This window comes from Agelaius phoeniceus, chromosome 27 (assembly GCF_051311805.1).
Source record: "Agelaius phoeniceus isolate bAgePho1 chromosome 27, bAgePho1.hap1, whole genome shotgun sequence".
Classification (NCBI taxonomy): Eukaryota; Metazoa; Chordata; class Aves; order Passeriformes; family Icteridae; genus Agelaius; species Agelaius phoeniceus.
The window spans coordinates 2970773-2988748 of record NC_135291.1 but is presented as its reverse complement, the minus strand read 5'-3'; the positions used below and the strand labels follow the sequence as shown (position 1 = coordinate 2988748).

The window sequence follows — 17976 nt, the reverse complement described above, 5'->3', positions numbered from 1 at the left end:
CAGATCCATGGGGATGCAGAGATCCCCCTGCAGCCCCCGGAGCAGCCACGCTGGAGCACGGGGATGCCTGAGAGGAGGCTGTGCCCCCGTGGCCAGAGGGGCCCCGCTGGAGCAGCCTGTCCTGGCAGGACTGCCCCCGGGGCACAGTGACCCACGCTGCAGCACTTGGAGGGGGGCTGTGCCCCGTGAGATGGACTCAGCTTGGAGAAGTTCCTGGAGAAGTCTCCGCTGGGAGAGAGCCCAGGGTGCAGCAGGGGAACGACTCCCGTCCCTGAGCAGAGGGAGAAGCCCCGGGGCATGAAGTGAGCACGGCCCCATTCCCTGTGTCCGGCACTGCCGGGGTAGGAGGTGCAGCTGGAAGGAGGGAGGCGTGGGGGAAGGCTGGATTTAAGGCTCTTCACTTACTTCTCATTATCCTGCTCTGAGTTTTTAGAGTTTTCTGTCAGAAATCTCTCCCCTCGCCCACTCATCCACAGGGCTGGGGCAGTTTTCCCTTTTTGGCGGAAATCAAAGCGATTCCTTGATGCTCCTAATTAGAGGTAGCAGTAGTGAGGCTCCGGGGCTTCTCGCTGACCGGAGCCACAGAAGCCGCAGTGCTTCGGGAAAGCCGTGGCGGGAGGTGCGTAGAAGTTTGTTTGTGTTTTCAGCTCAATCCCCCTCGGGCCCGGGCCCGTTCCAGGGCTGTTCCTCATCTCCGGCTCTGCCCTCACGCAGCCCGGGGGGCCCTGAGAGCGCGGGGCGAGGCTGTGCCGTGTGCAGAGCCCGCCCCTGGCTGCGATTGGGCGACGGTGCCGTCAGTCGCGGACGGCTGACCAATCCACTGAAATGTTCCTCATTTCAGGGATTGCTCAGCAGGAAGGTCAGGAGCTGGAGCTGTCTGGTTGGTTATTCCCAGGGCAGCTTGTAATCTAATGATGCCATTGAAATGAGAAATCGGTTCCGTGGCTCCTGACATGAATTGGTTTGGGTTCCCAGGGGCTGGTCCATGGTGTTATAGGATTTGTTCTGCTGGCCGTTCATCTTTTCACCATTTTTGGCCGCGCTCTCAGCAAGGACTGCATCAATTGATGCTTTTCTCTACTTAAATCATCAAATACTTGGATTCCCATCTGATTTCCCTGAACTTGTGGTAGCAAGAACATTTCAGTGCTCTAATACACCCTATATAACACAGACAGTGACAGCACATGTTGGAGTGGGCAGAGGGATGATTCCCCCCCATTTATTTATAGTGAAGTTTTCCCAACATTCTTCATTTGCTGTTTCCCTTTGCAGCTTCGCCTGTTTCTGTTGCAGGGTCAGATATCCTCACCCTGGGCTCTGCCTTGAGCTGTGCAAATTCCATCAGTGCAAGCAGGCAGAGCTTGGGGTGAGGGACAGAGGGAATCAGCCCAATTCCTGCCCCAGGCAAGAGACCCAGGTCCATTGTCCAGGCTTTGCCCAGCAGTGTTCATTTGCATTTCTAAAGCTCCTCTGCAGGCTGCCTGGAATGAAGCTTCTCTTCCAGAGCATGACTCATATGCGCCCCACCCCAAAAGCCAGGGTTTGGGGTATTTTTAATTTTTGGGGGTTTTTTTGAAGAGTGTTCTATTAACGGTTTGTGAGTTAAAGGGTCACCTTTAAAGCTCTTCTAAACGCAGCCTGGAGGTAAACACCAGAAAAGGCGGACCAAAATTTTGCCATCTCCACCAGCCAGGCAAACACACACTGAAAAAGAATCCAAAGCAATAAAGATATTTTCTACTTCTTCTGCCGAGAATCAAAACTGATTCTCACCCCCAAACCTAACTGACAATATGAAAGTAGGATTATTTAGAAAAAACATTCTCATGGTGTAATCTTATTCTAGGCAGCCCAGAGTGTGGGTGTGAGTGAGCCCCAGAGTGGAATTGTGCCGTGGTGCTCCCCAGCAGCTGTGGCAGTGCAGGCCCAGCCAGCGCTGAAGCTGCAGCAGTGGCAGCAAGGCTTGGCCGCAGTGGCTGGAGGTGCCAGAGGAGGGTGGCCAGGATTTCCGAGGGTTTGAGCAGAGGATCTGTGGGCAGGCCCAGGGGCTTGGCCCGCTGTGGAGCCCTGGCTGCTGCTGCGTTGCCTTCAGGGCAGGCTCAGGGGCGGCTGCCATGGTCCTGCTGCAGGCGGGAAGTGCAAATCTCCGGGGCTTCAGAGCCCCTGAGGCCAGGCTGAGGGGTCCCCCCGTGTTCAGCTGTGCTGGCGGCTGTTTCTGGCCTCAGGGACACTTGGCATGGGCCCCTTGGCCACCAGTGGTGCTGCTTTGCACTCCTTAGGCAGGAGCCGATGTCCTGGCTGGGTGTTGGCAACAGCAAAGTCCCAGGGCAGGCTCTGTGCCAGCCCAGCTTCCTGGGGGAGAATATACCTTGATCTCTGATCCAGTGCTTGCTGAAGCAGTCAGAATTGCTTTTGCCCCCCTGTTAGGTGCCATGGTGTCAGCAGAAGATATTGAAGCCTTCCTGCTCAGGGCATTTCAGTGCCCGGCTCTTACAAGCACCCACAGCTCCTTGGGTTGAGGTGAGCATGGGGCGGTGACCTGCGCTTTGTCTGATTCCCCTTCCTTCCCTCCCCTGGAACAGGCTGTTGCTTTTAGACACCACTTGTCCTGGTTGCTTCAGAGTACTTTGGAGAGGCTCCAAATCTGATCTTCCCTATTTCCCTGGGGCTGCCCACACTTCAGGGTTCACTTCAGCATAGGCCTGGCCAGACATTTGACACAGAGGTACAACAGAACTGGCCTCTGTATCACCTTTTATAATATTAATTTGCGTTCCAAATTTAGCGATCAAATCCCTTCCCAGTAAATCATGATAGCAATTAGGAGCAAATAAAACTTCATGCATTTCAAATCCATCTCCCAGATCTACTAATAGTGGTTGAATAAAACCATACAGCTTTCCCACTTATGCCATGAATAATCAAAGACATTTTTGGCATTTCTCCCTCCCTTAGGTCTAAGATTCAGAGTGGATTGAGAGGCCCCTGTGTCCATCTGAAAATGCCTCCTCTCAATGCAGACCCACCTGAATGTTCTCAAGGGCTCCAGTGTGGAGGGTCCCTGGTGTGATGGGAGCTGTGACAGCCCTGCCAATCCATGTCCATCGAGGGGTGGACTTGCTGGTCCTGAGGGTGCTGCTGTCTCTGCTTGCAGTGTCCTTGTGCCCTGCAGCTGGAGCCCTGATTCCTTGCCAGGGGCTGTTTGGGTGGGCTGTCCCCTGCCGAGGAGGGCAATGCCTCTGCCGGGTGCTTGTGGCCGAGCCGTGCCCTGGGTGCTGGGGCCCCCTTGGGCCCTGGGGTTGATCCCTCAGGGGCTGTAGGAGCTCTGCCCTGGCCTTTGCCTTCAGCTTGGCCTTTTGCTGCTCCCTTCTTGCATTCACCTGCTGGGCCTTTGTGCCCAAGTGCTGCAGGGCCTTCTTCTGCCCCTCCTGCAGCCCCCCTCAGTGCCTGTGGGTGTTTGTCTTGCTTAACAAGACAGGTGTCTGCTTGGGAAGGCAGAAAAAGCCTCTCTAGGAATGGAGAATGCAAACCCCCTCCCTCTTAAGTTTTACAATAGTGAAATCAAGGGTCTCTCAGGCAAAGCTATGGGAATAGGAATACCAGTTCTTTACTAGTGTGTAAATAAAGCAAACAAACAACCACAGCTCCGGCAGTGACAACAAACAGAGCCCGGAGCCAGTCCCGGCCTTTCGGCTGCGGCGCTTTCCCCTTGGGTGCAGTTCCGGGCAGGGCCGGCAGGGGCGCTGGTGGCTCCCGCGGGGCAGGGCAGCGCATCCCTGCCATGGGAACCTCTCTCAACGGAAATAGAGCAATCCCTTCATCTAACTCTTTCACGTTTTTACCTTCTATGGCCTTTCTCCCGTGTTTTGAGAAAGAATTTGGAGAGGGCTGCCTTTTAACTGAGCTCCTAGTGTTTCGATAAGGTGCTTCCTGTAGAGAGAGAGTTTCCCTGAACAGCTGGAGCTGTGATTATCAAGGGGATGTCACTCAGTGCAGGCCGGGGTCAGGGGAGGATATCCCGCCGAGGCTCGGTGGGAGTGTGGGCAGGGTCTGCTGCCGGAATCGGCAGAGGGGGATCTTCCCGTGGAGACCGAGCCGGAGCGTGGGCAGCCCCCACATGGCTTATGGCGGCTGATCCGGCAGCTCCCGGCAGAGAAAAGGCAGGTGGGAGACCCCGGCAGCAGCAGCGGCGGTGCCCAGCGCAGCTGGCACGGGCAGGGCAGCCGGGGATGGGATGGCTGGGACCCGGCCTCGGTGCGGTCGGCGCGGTGACCTCGGCCCACGCGGCAGGACAGAGCAACCCCCATCTTCCCCAGCATGGCCGGCAGAGCGGCCGCGGGCCGGGCAGTGGGAGCAGGGCACACAAATTCACCGCCAGCGCCGGGGCAGGTGGAGCTGCCCTGGGCAGTGAGCCCGCACCTGGGATGGAAACCGGGGCAGGCGGAGCTGAGGCGGGCAGCGAGCCGGGACCCGGGACAGGTGCCTCGGCCGCGAACGGAGGGGGCAAGAGCTGCAGAGGATCCCACTCTCTTTCTGACTTTTCCTCTTGTTCCCCTCCCTTTCATTTCCTCTTTTTCTTTTCTTGTTTTGTCTAGGGGCTTTCCGATACTTTAAAGATTTTTATTCTCCTAAAATCTACTGTCTAACCTATGGTATATTCTCTTTCTTCTAGATTAAACGGGTTTTTTTACAAATAAATCCAGAACCTAACAAATCTAAACTTCTGCTTAGATACTTTGAAATGGTCGACGAGCTAACTCACGACCTCCTAATGTTGTTTTTCTCATCACCTTTTTATTTATCCTTTGGCAAATTAAGCATCTTTCAGTTTCTTGCTTTGCTACTCCAAAAATCCCAGTGCACCCATAGTTCCTTAAAAAATGATCACACAAAGCTTGAGTACCCCAGTGGGTTTTCTGATGCATGTCTTCTAATATTTTCCTAGTAAGCACATTTTATTAAGTAATTGTCTTCCATCAAGAAGTTTCCATTTCCCTGGTTTATCTTGTTCACTTCCTGTCTTGTTTAATTCTTTTTTCTCGGCTTCCCTAAACTTTGGAATTTCCAGTTTTTCCTCGTTTGGAGTTAATATTAACATAACTCACTCAGCTCCACTTTCTGCTGCATCCTTGGCTTTGTCATCTGCCAAATTATTTCCTCTTATTTCTGGGGTCTTTCCCTTTTGGGGTTCCTCAATATGTACTATAGCTATCTCTTTTAGGTAATTTTAATGCCTCTAAAACCTCTGAAATAAGTTCCTCATGTACTAAACCTTTTCCTCTTGAATTAAGTAATCTTTTTCCTTTCCAAATTTTTAAAGGTATGTACTACTCTAAAGGCATACCTTCAATCAGTAGATATGGTTCCTTTATTTTGTGTTAAATATTCTAGTGCTCTTTTTAAAGTATATAATTCACAAGTTTGAGCTTACTAGTTTAAGGTTAATTTCCCTTTTTCCATAGTGTGCATGTTTTTCCCATCAACTACTACATACCCTGTACTTTCTCCTTTTGCAAGGAGTTGTATCTCTGTTAGCTAACATAACTCCCAAAGGGCTATTTTTTTTTCTTTTTTTTTCCCTTTAATCCAACTTACTGGTTTTCTGTCTCATTTTTCAAGATCTTATCTATTCATCATCTGCCTCTGTTTTTCACTTTCACTAACAACCTAAATACCACTTTTCTTTCAACTACACACTTAAAAATAAAAAACCTTTTTCTCACACTACTTTCAGTGCAATCCACCTCTCTCTAAGGAGATATAGTGAAGCTTAAAATGCACAATCTACATTACATATACTTTCATTTGTCTACATTCACTCGCTTCTATTTCTCATTCACTTCCACACATTCTTTCACACGCTCAGGACACAAAGTGGATCCCTGTTGACAGAGAATCGCGGGTCCCTGTGGCCCCCTCCCCTTGGCGTTGGCCTCTGGGTCTCAGTATCTCCCGGCCTCCTGGGAGGGCCCTGACTCTGCTGCCTCCGGTGCCCGTTCACCTGTGAGGCTGATTTGTGTCACTCACACTCTTCAGCTACGGCCCCCTCACAGGCCCGGGGGGACAATGGCCCGTTTGCAGTCACACACATGCTCTGCCACAGCCCCCACCCACCCAAGGGACAATGGCTTATTTGTGGGTCACACACACCTCTTTCCACAGCCCCCCCTTCCCACCTGCCCGGGAAGCTGAGGCTGATTTTGTGTGTGACTCACTCTCACACACAAACAAGACAACAATAAGGTAGGTACCTTTTACATTCACATCACCTATTACAAGTTTAGGTATTTCTGGTCAGTCCCGGTGCTCTTGGATATCCCTCAACCCAGCTGTGTTGGCCAACCCCAGATGCTCTTGGGTGTAGGAGCGTCGGGGGGTAGGACGGTCGGGACAGACGGAGACGAGAGATCTCTGCAGCCAGGCCCTGGAACTTGCGGTTTATTGCAAAGGGCCCGGGTGCAGGGCCCTGCTTGGAGCTGCCAGGCACAGCTCGGAGCAGGCCCGAGAGAAGAGAGGGGTAGAGAGGATGAGAGGTTGAGAGAGTAAAACGTAAGAGAGCAAAAGCGTAAGAGAGTAAGGTTCCCATTACAACACAATAAATCTTCTTTTGTGTCGAATGTTCTATTTCTCAACAGCCAATCTAGTACAAGATGCACGTCCTATAGCATTTACATACAGCCTCTAAGAATCATTACATTACCACACTGTGTTACATTTTAAACCCTAAAAACTCCTCTTTGGACCCCTTCTGCCAAGCTGGCAGGATCTGCTCTGACCCTCGGATCTGTCTGCAAGCAGAGGGTATTGTTTCATTAAAAGGGGATTACCTTCAGTTGGGCCACACCATTGTTTTCCAGTTGTTCAGTAACTGAGGTATCTCAAAGCTTGCTTTGATTTCAATCTTGCTTATAGTTTCTATATTGTCAAAATCTTTTGCCAGACAATCATATTTATAAGGCTTTCCTGTTTCATCTTCCCCAACACTTGGGCATTTTTTTATTTCTCAATCCACCTGTGTTGTCCAATCCCAGATGCTCTTGAGCATATTCTCAATCCGGCAGAATTTTGCTTTACCCTGAATGCTCTTGGAATATTAATCCCTCAACCCAGCAGTTTTTAATTCTGGATGCTCTTGGGCACTCTTATCCCTCAACCCAGCAGGTTTTTAGGAGCCCCTTTTGTCCCATTTCCTAGTGGATTGGGCTAGGAAACTCCTCTGCTCCCTTCCTCCGAGGGGTCCAGCCCCTCTCTGAGACCCAGTCCCAGTTACCCCGGGGGATTCTCTCACTCCTTTTAACATTCACTTTGTCTCTTTACTGGCCACTTACCGCGGAAAGTCAGAAACGCAGCATGGGAGACTCCAGCACTCACTTGGCAGGTCTGGCACAACCAGCCCGCCTCTCATTCACTCACATTCATCCCCCCTGAGAAATACTTACCAATCCCTTTTCCTTCCCGAGTTCTTCGTGCACATTACTACTCTTAGGGGGCCAATTGCCATGGTTGTAGGGAGCCTTTTTCCCTTATCTTTGTTTTATTGTCTCCTTTTGTCCACCATAACCTGCGTCTGTCGGTCACCCCAGGGCAAACAGAGCGAGGCTGCTGAAGAGGGCAGGGGGCACCTTCCCCACTCTGACTCTCCTAAAGCACCGGCAGTGAGGTGTTGGTAACCATCCTCTGCTACCATAATTGTGAAAAACGCCAATCACTTGTTTTTAAACTTTTTAAAGTTTAATAGTAATAAAATGGTTATAAAAATAGTAATACAATTAGAGTAATAAAAATTTGGACAATTAGGATTTAGGACAATACAAAACAATGGAAACAAAGAGTTACAAACGGCTCGGGTACCTTTTCCTGGGCAAAGTAAGCCCAAAAATGGACACACGTTAATAGAGGATTAACTGTGAAAAACCATAGCCCATTGCATATTTGTACATCTCATACCTGATACATAAATTCTATTCCAACAAAGGATTCTGTCTGGTCAGTGTCAGCTTCTTCCTCTTCATCCTGATGGCATCTTCAGGGCTGAGCAAGGCAGGAACAAGTTCATTTCTTCTGATAATTGAGCAATAAAATATTCTTCTCTGAAAGATTTAGGTGTCCTGTGGCTGCTATCTGGTGTGAGTCCTCATTCCTTTTTTAAAAAACTATCCCACATACATAGTTTCTATTGTAACATTATGTTATAACCTAAAACTACATTTAACACACTACTTAAAAAAATTGTTACAGCATAACTTCCTAACATAACATGTATAATACTCATTTTAATGTTTGTGAAAAGCCAATAATAGACATTTTTCACACGGGCTCTGTCAGCAGCAGTGGAAAGAGCAGCCTAAGAGCAGCAGCTCCAATTGCCTTCCTCCAAAAACCTGAGAGAGGGACAGAAAACTGAGAGAGGGCCAGCAACTGCGCCCAGCCCCTACCCCCAGCCTGAATCCTCCGGCATCTCTGCACCCTTCCCCCGTCCCCCCCCTCCCCCGCTCCTGGGAAAACTCCCAAAAAAACAGAGGTCCCAAGCACCCAGCAATCAGCTCTCATCAGCAACTCAACCCTAACCCTAACCTTCTGACAGCTGCTAAGTTTTCTGCAAAATCATTCATTTCTCCAAGGACCCAAACCCAATCCTTAGAAGAAAATCTGGATCCTTCCATGTACAATCTGTATTTCCCAGGTGTTCCTTGCTCCTCGTCCCTGTGCTCAGGGTGCCCTCCCCAGCCCGTATCCCAGAGCCGGTCCCTGTCCTGCCGCAGTGTCCAAAGGCGCCCCCCGGCGGGCAGGGCCGGCAGCTCCACGGGGCCGGGCAGCGGCCGGGGCGTCCCGCAGCCTCCTGGGGGCCGGGGGCCACTGCCGGCCCTGCCCGGGGCTGGTGGGGTCAGGCAGCGCCCGGCGCTGAGCCCCGGCTGCCCCACAGCCCCGGCCCGGCCCCGCAGCTCCCCCCAGGCCCCCAGCCCGTGCTCCCGGTCCCGCACCTCTGCGCCCGGTGCTGCCGCTGCCCCCCACAGAGAAACCCCCTGAAACCCTGACCTCCTTGTTTTCCTCTCCTGGAAACCGGGGATACAAATGATCAGCTGGCAAATGTTGAGGATAAGACCCTGCTGAAAAACATCCCAGTCCTCAGTATTTTTCTCTTCCTCTGCTTTTCCATCATCCTTTTCCTTCCCACAAAGATTCCTCCTGCGGCTTTTTGCCTTAAGCATATTGCTGCACACTCCCCCTCACCCAGTCCCTTTGCAGCACACCAACACCATCCATGCCCTGTTCTCCAAATGCGAGGGGAATTTGGGGAGGTGGGAGTGGGGCAGCGCCAAGGCCGGGCCCCCCCGCGCTGTCCTGGCGGGAGCGGCTGCAGTGGGGACCGAGTGCGGGCGGGAGCGGCCGAGAGCCCAGCGCTGCCCCAGCCCGACCAGCCCCCGCTCCATCCCTGCCCCTGCCGTGGGATGCTGTGGGTTTGGGGGCAAGAGGGAGCCGGCAGCGGGTGCTGGGCCTGGGGCAGGAGGAGAAGGGAAGGAGAAGCAGGGTTGAGGAACAAAAGGGTCAAACGATGCACGTGGGAGGAGAAGGTGGGATTGTGCAGGAGAAAGAGGAATAGCAGGAGGAAGAGGAGTGTGAGGAAGAGTGGGGACACCAGAGGAGGAACAGGAAGAGGAAGCAGCACAAGGTTCCACCTCTCCCTGTATCTGCAGCCTCTGACCCCAGCCCCAGGAGCGTTGCCCCCCCCACATGCAGCAGGTGACAGGGGATTGGGATCCACAATTTTCCCGGGGGTGAATCTTGGTGTTTCTGAGCTTTCTTGGGCTAATTGTTGGTGCTTTGTTTTTTTGTGGGGGCTGAATCTTTATATTTGGAGGGGGCTTTTGCTGAATGTTGATGTTTTGGAAGTTTTTGATCTGCATCTTGATGTTTGGAGGACTTTTGTGCTGAATTGTGGTGTTTTGGGGGTTCTTAGAGACACAAGATGCCCAATGACCTAATGAGATGAACTTGGGCAAGGAGGAACTCCCAGTCCAAGGCACTCTCATCTTGTTTTTTTCTCCAAACCAGGATTTTTCATTCCTAGGGCGTGTCTGGATGGAGGAGGAGGAAAAGCCCTGGAAATAGCACACGAGGAGGGGCTGCAAACCCAGCCCAGGGAGCTGCAGGGAGGAAAGAGCCCCCCTGAGCCAGGAAGGCGGCCAGAGATCCAGCCAGAGCTCAGAGCTGGTGGAGAAGCCTCATGGCAGGGAGAAGCCCCACAAGTGCTTGGAATGTGGGAAGGATTTTAGTCGGAGCTTAGATCTGATCCAGCACCAGGTGATCCACACTGGGGAGCAGCCCTATGAGTGTGAGGAATGTGGGAAGCGTTTCAGCTGGAGCTCCAGCTTGAGGCAGCACCAGGTGATCCACACTGGGGAGAGGCCCTTTGAGTGTGAGGAGTGTGGGAAGAGCTTCAGCCACAACTCTGTCCTGATCCAACACCAGAGGATCCACACTGGGCAAAAGCCCTTTGAGTGTGGGGAATGTGGGAAGAGCTTCAGGCAGAGGGGCCAGCTGATGCAACACAAGATGATCCACACTGGAGACCGGCCTTATGAGTGTGGGGAATGTGGGATGAGCTTCTGCCAGAAGGGGAGCCTGATGCAACACCACAGGATCCACACTGGGGGAAAGCCCTATGAGTGTGTGGAATGTGGGAAGAGCTTTAGATACAGCTCTGGCCTGAGGAAACATGAGAGGATCCACACTGGGGAACAACCCCATGAGTGTGGGGAGTGTGGGAAGAGCTTCAGCATCAAGTGCCAGCTGACGGAACAGCAGAAGATCCACACTGGGGAAAAGCCCTACAAGTGTGGGGAATGTGGGAGGAGCTTCAGAGGAAGCTCAGCATTGATTCGGCACCAGGTCATCCACATGGGGGAACGGCCCTACACCTGCTTGGAATGTGGGAAGAGCTATGGGTGGCACTTTGACCTGAGAAAACACCAGGGCACCCACACTGGGGAGAGGCCCTACAAGTGTCCCCAATGTGGGAAGAGGTTTCACAGGAGCTCCAATCTTCTCAAACATGAGTGGAGTCACACCGAGGAGAGGCCCTTCCGCTGCCCCAACTGTGGGAAGGGCTTCAAGCAAAACTCCACCCTCACCCTGCACCGGCGCATCCACACCGGGGAGAGGCCCTACGAGTGTGGGGAGTGTGGGATGAGATTCTCATTGAGCTCAACTTTCACCCAACACCAATGGAGGCGCCACTAAGGGAAGCCCTGTGAGTGCCCCGAGTGTGGGAAGAGCTTTGTGCGCTGCTCCAGCTCCATCCTCCATGAGAGGATCCGCATCGGATGATCCCCAGTGACCCCCATTGGGCAGAGCCCTGATGATCCGTGGTCCTGGTGATCCAAGTTGGAAGGCATCTGGCTGGGGGGCTCCACATCTTCCTGGTTCTCTGAGGATACCTAGATAAACCCAGAGGCAGGAACCTCCATCAGGACGCAGGCCTACAATGGGAATTCCTTGGGAAGAGCAGATTTGTCAAATTTCAATCCCATAAAATCTTTTGCATTCAATCCTATCTTCTGGTGACATCAAGGAGTACTGAATGGTCCCTGAGGTATATTCTGGGTTGACTATTTGGTGCTTGTATCCCCAGTCTGTTCTGTTTATGCTGAATAATAAGTTTTACACCTTCAAGACCTGTCCTGAGAGTGAAGGGGTAGAGAAGCAGCATGCAGTTTGTTTTCAGAAACTGCACTTGCTCCTCCACATTCCTGCTCTGGGACTGTGTTGTCTGCGGATGGACAGACAGCGGGACAGAGCTCTCCTTTGCTTTTAGTTAGTTTTAGCTAGCTGAACCAAACAAGTTCCTGAACTGTGGTGTTTTTTTCCCTTTTCTTTGGACCTGTTTAAACCTGCTCTGGCCTGAACACCAGAAGAGCACAGGCAGCTCACACCTGTGGCCCACCGGGCCGGGCCTGGGCTGTGGCATTTCCAGCACCAGAGGGACTGATAAGGGACTGAGTGAGCTGAGCTACAGCCCACAGAGGGACTTGGTGAGTTTGTCTCTCTTTTAGAGCAGCAAGAGGTTTTACTGTTTTGTTATCTTTATTGAAAATAAAAATATCCATTCCAGAATATGCAGTTGATCTTCCCAGTTATCACTTCATTGACACGGTATTCCACATGGTATTTCATGGTCCTTCAAAATAAACACTTGAACACCAACATGGGTATCTAATCTGTTAACAAATGTGTGTGCTAAGGCTAATTCAATTTCTTCTAGGGTCTTTGCTGCTGGGGTCAGTTGCCTCTCATCAGTAGAGGAGGTGGTGCCTGACAGCAAATCATGCAATAGTTGCATCTGATGATTAGTTATGCCTAAATATGATCTAATCCAACCTATTAAACCAACCAATTTCTGTCCATCAGTAGCAGTTTTAACATCAATGTCTAACTTCACAGGTTGAGGCATAACTTGAGTGTTAGTCACTAACATACCAGTATTTCCAAGGCATGTGTTCCTGCACTTTCTCTGGGGCAATGATCAGACCAAAAGCTTTCAAATTTGTTACAGCACATTGTTTAAGAGCTGATAACTGTTGTTTGTTATCAGATGCCAACAAGATATCATCCATGTAATGATAACAGTAGCAGTTATTAAATTGCTCCTGCACTTTTGACGAGGCCTGTGCCACAAACCATTGACAAATAGTTGGCAAATTTTTCATGTCTTGGGGAAGTACCCTCCATTGATATCTTTTATTGGGTTCAGGGTTCAGCATGATTATGGAAGGCACAGTAAAAGCACATTTTTCTTTGTCTTCTCAGCCAATGGAATAGTGAAGAAACAATCTTTCAGATCAATGACAACTATTTGCCATTCCTGTGGAATCATTGTAGGCGTAGGAAGGCCTGGTTGTAAAGCTCCCATTGTTGCCATTACAGCATTTATCTGCCGTAAATCATGTAAAAGTCTCCATTTTCCTGATTTCTTTTTTATTACAAAAACAGGGGTATTCCAGGAATATTTCAATATTTCCTGCTTGAAATTGTTCTGTGACTAATTCTTGCAGGGCAGTAAGCTTTTCGCTAGTAAGGGGCCACTGGTCAACCCAGACAGGTTTATCTGTCAAGCATATCAAGGCTACAACTGGACGTTCATTGCCCTGCATCACAGTGGCCCCCATTAAAAATCCGTAGTAATTTTGACAGCCCATTGAGATAAACAATGTCGTCCCCACAAACTTTGAGGAGCATCGGCAACATAGGGTCTGATGTTAGCTTGTTGGCCATCAGGATGTTTCACATTAATTACAATGGCTGACAAACCACCTGTTGTAGCACCACCCAACCCCAGAAGTCCAAAACTTGCATGAGTGAGAGGCCACGATTGAGGCCAGCAAAGTCACGAGAGTATTGTGACATCCGCTCCAGTGTCAATCAAGGCTGTTAATGATATGGTTCCTGGATGACATCCACTGGTGGTGAGGATACATGTCTTTTCTGAATGGTTCTCCGTAACTTTCTCAGCCCAGAACACTTGAGGTATCCCTGTTGATCCACAACTTCCTGTGCCACGACTTTGGTCCACTGTATTTGGAACAGAACTAACAAAAGGTACAATTTGAGCAATGCAAGTTCCTTTCTGAATAGTGACAGGAGGGTCATAAATGGGTACCATAGCATGAATCTGTCCTAAATAATTAGCATCAAAAGGTCCTAGATGCACATGAATACCTCTAAGTGTAGTTCTTGATCTTCCCATCAAAAACGCACTCAATCCCCGTCCTATTCGACCATAGGCATCGAGGGGCACTTTGCACATTTCTTTTGTCAAAATGGTTACTGTGTCAGCGGTGGGTATATCAATCCCTGCAGACCCACTTGTTACCCCTGAGTATTGTTCACAAATGTTTAGCTTTGCAGTGCTGGGGAGGCCCGCATTTGCTGCTGTGGTTCTTGGGGTATTTGTTTTCCCACATGCGCCTTTGCGCTCCTCTTCCTGTTTCCCTGCAACAGCTGACCATTTGCATGATATTTACTCCTGCATTGTTTAGCATAGTGCCCAAATTTAGCACAATGGTTGCACATAACGTTGCTGCTTGCATTTGATTTAGATGTTATTTTCTGGGTATTACACTGTGCCATTACTTGCCCTTGCTGTCCACAATTATAGCATTTTGATGAAGGTCTTAGAACTGCAGCAAGAGCTGCTATTTTATGGTCTACTGAACCAACTTTTGAGCAAGCAGTAATCATTTGAGGCAATGTGGGTTCTCCAGGTAAAGTGTCAATAATCTTTCTGCAGCCTGAGTTTGCATTTTCTTTAGCCAAATGTATACAGAACTTGTGTCGCAAAGATTCATCATCTGCCTGTTTTTCAATGGCTGCAGCAAGCTCTTCCACAAATTGCAAAAATGGTTTTCTCATCCCTTGTTGTATAGTATCATATCTCTGTTTTGGAGCTGCCATTTCCATTGATTTAATTAAAGCACTCGTGCCAATTTGCTGAGCTTGTGCCAAAATTGAAGGATCCCACCTTGCCTGTGAATCTGGGCGAGCAAAAGGCCCAGTGCCCAGTAGGGCATCAACACCCACAGCATGATGAGGGTCGTGTTGAGGCAACTGCATATTTGTTACAGCTGTGTGCTCAGCCACTCGCCTCCAAGTTTCTTGAAATACACCGTATTGTACTGGCTGGAATGAAATAGTAGCAATATGCATGATGTCATAAGGTGCAAGCATATCTGCATTAATTACACATATTAATTGCATTACCTCTGAGGAATTAATGCCATACTGAGCCACTTTCGATTGGAGATCTTGCACAACCTTCCAGACAAAGACGTGATGACTGTCATCCTGCCCTCTTCCAGGAGCTGCTTTAAAACCTGGAAAAGCCATAGATAGGGTTATCACAGGCAACATTTGCATTAGCACTGTTCTCCTGAGGTACTCTTGGAGCACCTAATCTTTCTATCATGTCCCAATTCTTTTCTTCAGCTGCTTTCTTCCTAACAAATTCCCAAAACTCCTGAGTGTCCAGGTTTAGAGCAAATTTGGGAGAGAATCCCCCAAAGGAGCTCCAGTAGGAAAGCAGATCCAATCTGCTCTTCTCCCCCCAACTGGTCTGGGAGAAAATACCTCCTTGGAGAAAGGTGGAAAAAACCTGTCTATTAAACAACAAAACCTTAACAATATCAAACAATAAAATCTCTTGCCACTCCAAAAGAATGACAAACTGAGAAAGTCCCTCCCCGGGTTGCGGCTCAGCTCACTCTGTCTCTGATCAGTCCCTCCGGTGCTGGAAATGTTGCAGGCCAGGCCCAGCCTGGTGGGCCACAGATGCAGCTGCCCGTGCTCCCCTGGGTGTTCAGTCCAGAGCGGGTTTCAAGAGCTCCAAGGAAAAGGGAAAAAAACAAAAGTCCCCACAGTAGGGAACTTCTTTGCCTCAGCTAGCTAAAACTAACTAAAAGCAAAAGAGAGCTCTGTCCCACTGTCTGTCCATCCGCAGACAACAACAGTCCAGGGGCAGAAATGTGGAGGAGTGAGTACGGTGTCTGAAAAAACCTGCTGCTTCTTCTCTCCCGCTGCTTCACTCTCTGGAACAGTCTTAAAGGTGCAAGACTTATTATTCAACATAATATAAGGGGCAAAACTTATTATTCAACATAACATAATTGGGGATAAAAGCATCATATAGTCAACCCAGGACACTGAGGCTCTCAAGGAAGCCCAGTTACTTGACGCGGGGGCAAAGTCCATGGGGCAGTAGGGCTACAGCTATTAGAAGGTGAACTGTCAACAGTTCCCTGCCCCAACTCCGATGTTACTGCGGGCGACTCATCACTTGATTCGCTGTCACTGTCACTGTCAGGTAACGGAGGACACGACCTTTCAGATTGTTCATGCAGCTCAGAGGGGAGCGAAGGGGCAGATGGCTGGGCTAGAGCAGAGGGAAGCAGGGGGGCAGAAGACTGGGTTTCTCTCTCTGCTAAAGACATTTCAGCTACCTGGGGCAGTGGTGTGGTGTATACAGGCACCATCAGGAGCTGCTGCGCAGCTGTGACATAAAGAGGTTTAGGAGTCTGAGAAGGAGATACTATGGCAGTTTTCCCAGAAGCTTTGGCAGCTTTCCCAGAAGCTTTGGCATCCAGCCCAGAAGCTCTGGCAGCTTTCCTGGAAGCTTTGGTAGCCTGCCTGGTAACTTGCATGGCACCTGCACCTTCTTCAAGGATAGATTCACCAAGTTCCCCATCAGAGGCCCCCTCTGCCTCATCCCCTTCATCAGTTTCTGTTATCAACCCTGATTCTTCATCCACATCCTGCTCTGTTTGTTCTCACTCTGTTTTCCATTCCTTTAATGCCTCAAAAAGCAATCCCCAGGTAACAGCTAGATCAACAACAGTTTTATCTCCCACTCAGATGACTTCCTACAGTCTGTCCCTGACTTTTTCCCATGCTTTAACACTAAATGCTGTGTCGGGATCAGTGCCAAAATCCTGTGATTTAGCCCACAGCAATATACTACGAAGGGCATAGTCTGAAGTATTAATTCCCTTATTTCTTAACAAAACTTTCCATGTAGCCAAAACAGTCTCTTCTTCATTAGATAAATTATTTCCCATTATTACTAGTTGGTGGCTCACCTACTTCCAGGTGTCTTGATAGGAGAAAATCAGGTCTGGGCTTCCCTGTGGCTTCCACCCGCCATTCTCAGCTGCACCAACGCCGCCTCCCCCACTACGTCCCAGTGAGTCATGGCTGCCAGTCTCTAGGAGCCCGTATGGGTCCAGATCAAGTATGTTCTTAAGGGTGTTGAATCACATCAGGGTCACCAGATGTCACTGTCAGGCCAGTCATGACACAAGGCAGAGACCACAAGCAGTCTCAGATGGCAACTCTTTATTATCGAACATGGCTGACCTTTTATACACTTTCTAATTGTTTATACTTCTTCTACCCTAACTATTGGCCACAATAAATCAACATAACATCATTGGTAATAAGTTACAGTGACTTCAACTGACTTTCTAAAAATACTTCCTCCAGCTGCAAAGTTCTCTTCTTTCTTCAATTCCTCACTTCTCTTGGTCTCCTTAGTTACAGCCTTGGAGAGAGCTCCTTATCAACTTCTTGCTTGTTTCCTTTCTTCTCACTCCTTTAGCTAACAGGCCCGCTGTTGGCCCCTTCCACACAAAGGCATTTGCTATACCAGCCCCCACAGTAAGGTTCATTAGTAACGGTTGCCCTATGCTGAAGGCACACAGGTGGTTACATGCCTCATTTACAGCAGGGTGGGGTCCTCCTTAGACAAGGACTTCAGAAGTTTTTTACAATTCTCATTAGCATTTTCAGCAGCTAATTTTGAAAGCAACACCTGTCTGGCAATGTCATTCTCAATTTGTCTTTTAAGAGCTTGTTTCAAGCAGCCATTGAATTGCATATAAGGCTCCGCCAGTCCTTGCTTTACATAAGTAAATACTTTTTGGGGGGCTCACAGCATCAGGAACCTTTAAAAATGTGCTATGCGCAGCTTCAGTAATACCCTCAAGGGCCTCACTAGGAATGTAGGTTTGCCCAACAGGGTCTGAGTGGCTTCCTTCTCCGGCCAGGTGGTCAATCATGAGGGCTGCAATATTCAGGTTTGCATGTCTCACAAATTTCACAAGCAAAGCTTCTAACCCCTTTTTCCACTGAGCGTCTGTGGAGGCCGGTGGGCCTACAGAACAAAGGCCATTATAGACCTTTGGACAGACAGACAGACCTCAACTTGGAGAAATCTCTCCTGTTCAGGGCAATTGAGCAGACCCTCTTCCAGGATGCTTTGTTGTATATGCAAATGTACCCAGTTCTACTTCCCTGGTTGGACTGTTGGCCTCTCCCTCCCTTTTTCCTTATATTTATGTCCTTGAATGTTCTCCCTTCCCTGCTTATCCATTGGCCCCATATTGCCTCAGTGTCCCACCCTCTTTACCCTATTGGTTGCCACCC

General features: G+C 49.7%; 1 pseudogene; it reads left to right on the top strand.

Annotated features, from left to right (window-relative positions):
- Nucleotides 1–17976, top strand: part of LOC129132018 (uncharacterized) — a 234639-nt pseudogene that overhangs the window by 68505 nt on the left and 148158 nt on the right.